Source organism: Arctopsyche grandis, chromosome 1 (assembly GCF_051622035.1).
Source record: "Arctopsyche grandis isolate Sample6627 chromosome 1, ASM5162203v2, whole genome shotgun sequence".
Taxonomy (NCBI): Eukaryota; Metazoa; Arthropoda; class Insecta; order Trichoptera; family Hydropsychidae; genus Arctopsyche; species Arctopsyche grandis.
Genome location: NC_135355.1, coordinates 41863042 through 41872460, shown reverse-complemented (window position 1 = coordinate 41872460; position 9419 = coordinate 41863042). Strand labels below are relative to the sequence as shown.

General features: G+C 34.7%; 2 pseudogenes; both read right to left on the bottom strand.

Moving 5' to 3' along the window:
* Nucleotides 1–201: 201 nt before the first annotated feature.
* Nucleotides 202–4012, bottom strand: LOC143918000 (peroxiredoxin 2-like; annotated as a pseudogene).
* Nucleotides 4013–8083: 4071 nt separating this feature from the next.
* LOC143917990 (peroxiredoxin 2-like) lies at nucleotides 8084–8934 on the bottom strand (annotated as a pseudogene).
* Nucleotides 8935–9419: the final 485 nt, after the last annotated feature.

The following is a 9419-nucleotide window of genomic DNA, read 5'->3' as shown; positions in this document are numbered from 1 at the left end:
TGAAAAAATTCAATCCATTCCCAAGGCAAATAAAAGCGAATTAAAGTCAACAGTAATTACGTTCACCTCATTTTTCCGACCCAACTCAAAAACTACCGAATTGCAAGTTTCATTTAGGTTATATATCAATGTTCAATAGGAAAGGTATCCAAAGAGCTCCATCGAATACAATAAACTAAAAAACAGATCGGACCAACTGTTTTAATTAGCAGAATTAAAGTACTCTTGGGAGCCTTTGGGATCAGCTTTCATCGTCTTTTGTCCAGGTTTCCATCCCGCGGGGCAAACCTCTCCATGTTTGTCGATGTTGAAAAGCTTGCACTAATCTCAAAGTTTCATCGACGTCCCTAAAATAAATAAAAAAAATTAACGCATACACACACACACACACATACTTTACAAAAAATCCTAAATACATAACAAAATAGCTTACCTTCCTACAGGCAGATCGTTGACTGTAATTTGACGAAGCTTTTGGTTGCCGTCAATTATGTACAAGCCTCGGAAGGGAATTCCGGAATCTACATCGAGAACGTTATAGTCGCGAGCAATTTTTGTCGATTTATCGGCAAGTAATGGTATTTTCATTTCTCCGAGTCCACCTTTAAGCAAAGATAACACGGCAATTAATGTAAATATGCATCATATAATTACACGTGGTGTTGATGTATGTTATCTCTATATGCAATCGTTATCTATAGTTATTAAATGGAACGTCACATTGTAAATGTGATAATAATTGCAATTGCTAAATCGACTGTGTTATCTTTGGATCAAATTTTACCTTCCTTCCTCGGAGTGTTTATCCATGCCAAGTGGCTGAAGTGACTGTCAGTTGGAGCAGCAACTACATCACAGTTTATCTTCATGAATTCGTCGACACGGTCTGAGAACGCTATTATTTCAGTTGGACACACGAAAGTGCTGCAATAAAAAAGTAACCTCGAATAAAGATCTCAAGTTCTCGTTAGTATGATAGTTATCGTTAGTATGATGGACTTTTCGGCTGCCAGATGTTCCGCTGTAGAGACTTTAGTGACTTTGTGACCAGTAATAACCGAACCATGTTACATATGCTACGCAAAATCAATAAAAAGTTAAAATTGAAACCTTACGATTAAAAACAATAATTAAATAATTGCCCAATTGATAAAAAAAATCGAAACATACATAGGGTAGGGTATAAAAAATTTAAAGGAGAATCTATAATCAGTTTAAGATTCTTCAACATGTCCTAATTGGATACCAGGACAAAGCAGCTATGTCGTACGTACATATGTATGTATATTTATAAAGTAACTCGGCCTGATTTTTCGCATGTGGAAATATTAAGAAAACAATACGCAATACGCAACAGGCAGGAGGTAAGAGGGAAGAGGCAAGTAGGAACAGGCGGCAGACAAAATCGATAATCGTAACAAGGTGATGGAAGGTCGATGCATTGGCGACGGCCCGCTTCCACTCCCCGGAAAAGATGCGCGCGCCGCCAAACTGCATCGAAGGCCGCTTCTGCGCACAATTTACTCGCCACAAGGACGGGATGGATGGAAGAATGGCGAAGATTGGAAGCTTCCGGTCGGCAAAGACTGTAGTATGGAGCTGCTGAGGACGAGCAGAGATGGTTTCAGGAGAGCAGGTGTCTGGCCAGGCCGGACTCCTGTCGAGTATTGGCCCTCGGTCTGGCACCGATCGACCAAGTAAATGGCTACGTCGAAACTACCGATATCTAGGGTTGCCATAATTGTCATGCCATAAATAAAACATGGAAAAGTAGGTAGGTAATAGTTTATTTTAAAAAATTAGTCTTTTTTAGCCCAATCGTATTTTGACGATAATTTAACTTTTTTAATTAATTCGTTTTCCTCTTTTACATCATGATAAAATTGGGCGCAAGTCATTTTAAAATTATACTGGCAAACCAAAATTGCCTCAACTGTCTCAACTGTCAGCTTATTTCTTTCATCCGACGATTGTGTTGACATCAGGGAAAATATTCTCGAGTTTAGGGAGAAAATCTAGAGTTTAGGGAGAAATTTAGAGTTTAGGGAGAAAACGGGACAAATACGTGACAAATTGTAATACGGGACCGAGTAGTGAAATACGGGACGTATGGCAACCCTACCGATATCTACACCCGATATTCTCGAATTTTCCATATCCAGTTCCCATATTGCAACCTGTGGTTGCTATTTAGGAACTGGTTATGGAAAAATTCGCAAATATCGGGTGTAGATATCGGTAGTGTGGACGGAGCCAACAAGCGGACTCACACAAGCACGGTACGCGACGATTGGGCGCCCAGGACGATTGGTCGACCAGTGTTACTCGCCACTGCGACAACTGGACGACGAGACTGGCGGACACTGCGTCAATTGGGCGCCCATCGCACTGGGCGATCGTCGACTGGGCGATGGCGACTGGGCGACCTGGGCGCGTGGGCGACCGCCGACACGGCCCGCTGGTGAAGTGGTCGCCAAGCTTACGTAAACTCTGCGTTTTGCAAGGAACGACCGCAACCGTCTCCGTTATAGGAATTTCCGATGCACTGACAAATATTCTACCTACATACATATGCTTTATACCGCTTTATTTTTCGTTTCAGTTTTACCAATTTTTCGTAACAACACGAATCATACTATTAATTTTTTTCGCTATATTATATTACATTTGCTGGAATTTTATATTAAACGTACTTTTATAAATACATGTGTAGCACCTTTTCACAAAAAATAATTGTTAGATGACAAATCATATGTACCTACATATTCTCCAAAATATGTAATATAAAAGAAAAATGATCGATTGAATCTTTCGCGCAGTGCTTTTAGTTTGTTTTCAAATGGACACACTTTTTTTTCTTTTAAATGGATAAATTATATTTCAGTTTTATCAATTGGATAAATTCACACTCTATTCTCAATTTTCTCAACACTGTATTAGTTATACATAATTACAAAATATTTTCTAGTAGCGATTCTCAAAGTTTTCAAGATTATATTTTTTTTTCAATGATGAAATACGTTTACGAAAAAAAAGCGCATACTTAAATTCGTTCGCGGAGCTCGAATAATTTTTTTCGGCTTTTCCCATAATTAAATTATTACATCGTTTACGATTCGCAGAGGCAATTCTCGAAAAAAATAGCTTTTTAAAGCAATTTTAAACATCTCACGTTCTATGGTTATTGTTGAAAATTACATTGAGCCACAAAAAATCACGTTTTTTAGTTGCCAGAGCGGAGACTAACCAATCTTTACTAACTTTGACCCACTGAATTCGAATATGATATTGATTTTTGCTGGTTGGTGATCGTTTACGAGATATTAATAGTATGATTCGTGTTGTTACGAAAAATTGGTAAAACTGAAACGAAAAATAAAGCGGTATAAAGCATATGTATGTAGGTAGAATATTTGTCAGTGCATCGGAAATTCCTATAACGGAGACGGTCGCGGTCGTTCCTTGCAAAACGCAGAGTTTACGTAAGCTTGGCGACCACTTCACCAGCGGGCCGTGTCGGCGGTCGCCCACGCGCCCAGGTCGCCCAGTCGCCATCGCCCAGTCGACGATCGCCCAGTGCGATGGGCGCCCAATTGACGCAGGGCCCAATTGACGCAGTGTCCGCCAGTCTCGTCGTCCAGTTGTCGCAGTGGCGAGTAGCACTGGTCGACCAATCGTCCTGGGCGCCCAATTGTCCGTGTCCCCACAAGCAGGAATACGATTCACTGTAAATTCGCCTAATTCAATTCGCCGAATACGAGTTTACCGAAGCATACTCGTATTCGAGTAGGTCGAATATCAAGATTTCGAACGACGAGCATACCTAAATTCATATTTACCTAACCTCAGTATGTCGAATAATGTCGAATAGTCCTTCAATCAATATGACATAAATAATTAATAATCAACGAGTTTTATAAACCGGAAACGAGCCTTTTATTACATACAAATCACAATTCATTTTTTCGGAACTATTGTATACTTACATTAAACTAATAGTCGATTGTGACATGCCGACTCGAATTGCAAGTCAAGTGCCACATTCATTGAAAGCCTAGGTACTATAAATCATATTCATAAAGTAGAAAGAAGAAATGGAATTCAGCGAAGAAATGTCGTACGATGAGCACTTACCATTTTTTTTAGGTATTTGATTTTTTTTTTGATTTTTAAATGCTTTTTATTATTACTAAATTATGTTCGCAATACATCTTATATATATTTTAATAGCTACTGATCTGCTGATCATTTCGATTTTACAATTTTAATTTAATTTTAATAGTATTAGATGTATTAAGAACATTTATAAGGATTGTAAATAGGTTTTTGAGCTCTTTCCTATTATGCTTTAGATTAACATTAGAATAATATAATACTGTGATTACTAACCAAATTAAATTAAATTGTAAAATAGAAAATGATCAGTAGATCAGTAGCTATTAAAATAGATATAAGATGCATTATGAACATAATTTCGTAATAATAAAAAGCATTTAAAAATCAAAATCAATTTTTTTTAGGTATTTGATTTTTTTTTTTGATTTTTAAATGCTTTTTATTATTACTAAATTATGTTCGCAATACATCTTATATATATATATTTTAATAGCTACTGATCTGCTTATAATTTCGATTTTACAATTTTAATTTAATTTTGATAGTAATCATAGTATTATCTTATTCTAATGTTAATATGTACAGCAATCATTGAAATCATTTTGATTTTAATCCCACAAATTTGTACATTAGTTGTTAAAATATTGTTTAAATAGCCTTTTTATTTTAATAAATTTATTTTATTTTATTTATTATTTAATTATTTTATTTTATAATGAGTTATTGTATTTTAGTACATTATTTTTTTGTATACATTTATTTTACTTGAGTTTTTTTTATATAGTTTTTTTACTATAGTTTTTTATATATCTTGGTGGCCTTCGGTAATTGGTTTTGATGAAGATTTATTGAGATAGAAAATTTACACGTGGGGAATATGAGCACGCGCCATTCTCAGACACAATTGTCATCGAAAGAGGCCAAGCGCGTTCTGACGACGACGCACTCATGCTTCCGGTGCTCGATTCATCAGTGTTACCATCTAACAAATGCATTGACCAAACAGCTTATTGCTATACGTCAAATTAAGTCGGAACATATCTTAATATTATATACAAAACCAAAAGGAGGTTTGTTTTTAAAAAAGTTTTTTTTACTACGGTTTTTTTTATTTGATACTTTTTAGTGTAACAGAATTTTATTTTTATTATTATTTTGGCTGAATTTCATTAAATTATTTATACATTGTCATAATTTCCTATATAAAATATGGAAGAGGCTTGTTTGTGAAAAAACTATGTCCAGGCTGTAAATAGATTTAGAATATCTTAAAATTAGTGGTCGAAATCTATACTTACCAGAATAGACAACAACATTTAAATATTGCATCCTTACCTTTTTTCGAAATAGCTATTATAGAATTGATCTTCAGTAAATATGTATATAGCAATATAATAACTCAATGCGACGACGTGGACAGCCCGGCTGGAAAATGTTTTGAAACTTATAATAGTATATTATTCTTGATGAATGTGACAGATAAACGTCACCCTGTAATACGATGCAGTATTTTCAAACGTGTCCAATACGATATTTTTTCACCATCGTAATGGCGGATTATATCTTAACTTATATTGATGACCAAAATGAGCAATATGGCAAAGTATGAAAACGATCGGATAAGAGATAAAGATAAAAAAATGACGTCTTAAACAAAGACCGTGTGAAACGTAAAGGAGGTTAGTAATCAAAAAATATACTTTTTGTTTAAAATTTACATGAGTGCATTTTGGTACGAAACTTAGAAATAATTATTAATAAGTTTTATCGTTCATAAAAAAATGTCAGTAAAAAATATATTTTTACATGTACAGCAAATGTGAAAAATAATTTAAGAAACTTTTTGACATCAATTTTACAATATAATTATATAAACCATTGGCTGATCGATAATTTTCAAGATTTCACATTGTAATTAGTTAGACGCCTACTTCTTCTATCTAATATTATCATAAAGTAAGACCGGACAGCGAAATTAATATAAATATCGAAGTCTAAATTAAAAAAGAAATAAAATGATGCAAACAATACATCATCTCATATTGATAAATTCGTTTTAGATTATCTCCATAAATAAATTTAATTTTTATATGCTTTCGAATAAATCTGAGAACGCTGAACGCCTCTTTAAAATTCTCAGTATCCCGTTCTTACTAAGCAAGCATTCAAAATTTGCAATTATATTAATAATGTCTGTCATAAGATCGATTTAAGAATTTCTCTACAAATCGGGAAATACAGATTGCATATCGGGATACGGAATCACAATTACTATATCAGACATTCCGGGGGAAATCCATATCTCAAGTATTGTTTAAAATACGTATTCATTCTCACCATGGGATTTTTAGATGTTACAACTTAAAGCCGACCATGTTTATTCCAAGTAGGTCCAGATTCTGGTGGAGGCATTTATTCAGATCTAAACAGTTATAAATCTTCATCAAAATCAAAATGAGGAAATGTACAATTGTGAGGTAATAATTAAATTGAAACAAAATCAAAATAATTTTTTAATTTTTTTATTATTTTTTATAAAGGATGGTATATTCACATAGTATGTTGAAATCAATGTATGTACGTTACATAAAAATTAATCGACAAATTTTTTTATTATTTTTTATAAATGATGTTATATTATTATGTTATATTCACCTTGTGTGTAAAGATCAACGTATGTTCAATCTAAATTAATCAACAACCTATACTAACAATTTGGCGTTATACAAAAGCTTGCAGAAACAAACGCTTATACTAAAGAAATTACACCTCTTGAATTATTAAAAGGCACCGACAAGTACACATGATGTTTAAATAGACATTCATTACATACTAGAAATAAACGAAGTATAATATAAGTATTGTCTCAGAAATATGATGTTTAAATAGACATTCATTACATACTAGAAATAAACGAAGTATAATATATGGATTGTCTCAGAAGACATTCGCAGGAAATGGCAAGAATTTAAAACTCGCCTCGATGTAATAATACTCATGTTATGGTAGTCAGTGTGTTTACGAGTTGTAATCGAAAAAATATGGCGAATACATGTGTGCATTACTGTGACAAGCTAGCAACGGTATCATCCCGAATACCCATACCTCTCACGTGAAAAAGATGAACGGGTGGAAACGGTCGAAAGAGCAGCTATAAAGGATTATTCAAGTGGGCGGCAATCTTAACTCTCCCGAAGAAGGGTGAGTGCATTATATGTTAATTGGGAGTAGAATATCTTGGAGGTTGCAATTTTCCTCGATGACAAACAGCATACAAAACTAACATAGAAGGTACTCAATTATGACCGGTTGCCGACCAAACTTCAATATAGATTTTTCTCAATCGCACATGATAGGTCTGCTCCAGGCAGTACAAACATTAGCCGTGAAGAGAAAACTTGAGCAGAAAAGTTTTATATACATGTTCTTTTCTAAGCTCTCGTTTACCCGTACTGAGCAGTCCCAGAGCAGTCCCTTCAAATCCGTTAAATTCGGGAAGATTGGTTTAAAAAAATGCACATCAATGAGTCCACCAGGAACGCAAAATCATACAGATGTGCAATTTTAAAAACGAAATAAAAACTGTTTCAAAGTAACATACTATTTAAATCAACACATTAATAAACCCACGTCCCAGTTAAGATGACTCTTTCCAAATGTTGAACAGGTCGAAAAGTTAAGCTCGTTCGCTAACTGTTTCGATCTGTTGTGCGTCGGTGACAGGAGATGAAGCATCTCGTGACACGTCCCACAAATTAAATTTTATACGATAATGAAAAAATTCAATCCATTCCCAAGGCAAATAAAAGCGAATTAAAGTCAACAGTAATTACGTTCACCTCATTTTTCCGACCCAACTCAAAACTACCGAATTACAAGATTCATTTAGGTAATAGATCAATCTTCAAATGGAAAGGTATCCAAAGAGCTCCATCGAATACAATAAACTAAAAAACAGATCGGACCAACTGTTTTAATTAGCAGAATTAAAGTATTCTTGGGAGCCTTTGGGATCAGCTTTCATCGTCATTTGTCCAGGTTTCCATCCAGTGGGGCAAACCTCTCCATGTTTGTCGGTGTATTGAAAAGCTTGCACTAATCTCAAAGTTTCATCGACATCCCTAAAATTAAAAAAAAAAATAAATGCACACACACACACACACAAATACTTTATAAAAAAATCCTAAATACATAACAAAATAGCTTACCTTCCTACAGGCAGATCGTTGACTGTAATTTGACGAAGCTTTTGGTTGCCTTTGAATTCCGGAATCTACATTGAGAACGTTATAGTCGCGAGCAATTTTTGTCGATTTATCGGCAAGTAATGGTATTTTCATTTCTCCGAGTCCACCTTTAAGCAAAGATAACACGGCAATTAATGTAAATATGCATCATAAAATGACACGTGGTGTTGATATATGTTATCTCTATATGCAGTCGTTATCTATAGTTATTAAATGGAACGTCACATTGTAAATGTGACAATAATTGCAATTGCTTAATCGACTGTGTTATCTTTGGATCAAATTTTACCTTCCTTCCTCGGAGTGTTTATCCATGCCAAGTGGCTGAAGTGACTGTCAGTTGAAGCAGCAACTACTTCACAGTTTATCGTCATGAATTCGTCGACACGGTCTGAGAACGCTATGATTTCAGTTGGACACACGAAAGTGCTGCAATAAAATAGTAACCTCGAATAAAGATCTCAAGTTCTCGTTAGTATGATAGTTATCGTTAGTATGATGGACTTTTCAGCTGCCAGATGTTCCGCTATAGAGATTTTAGTGACTTTGTGACCAGTAATAACCGAACCATGTTACATATGCTACGCAAAATCAATAAAAAGTTAAAATTGAAACCTTACGTTTAAAAACAATAATTAAATAATTGCCCAATTGATAAAAAAAATCAAAACATACGTAGCGTAGGGTATAAAAAATTTAAAGGAGAATCTAAAATCAGTTTAAGATTCTTCAACATGTCCTAATTGGATACCAGGACAAAGCAGCTATGTCGTACGTACGTATGTATGTATATTTATAAAGTAACTCGGCCTGATTTTTCGCATGTGGTAATATTGAGAAAACACGACTGTGGCGGAAATTAATAACAGTAATCGGAAGAGTTAGTAAAAATTGAAAATATTTAAATGTCTAGGTTGGTCGTAGGGCGTAGGCCATATGCGAAAACAATACGCAATACGCAACAGGCAGGAGGTAAGAGGGAAGAGGCAAGTAGGAACAGGCGGCACACAAAATCGATAATCATAACAAGGTGATGGAAGGTCGTTGCATTGGCGA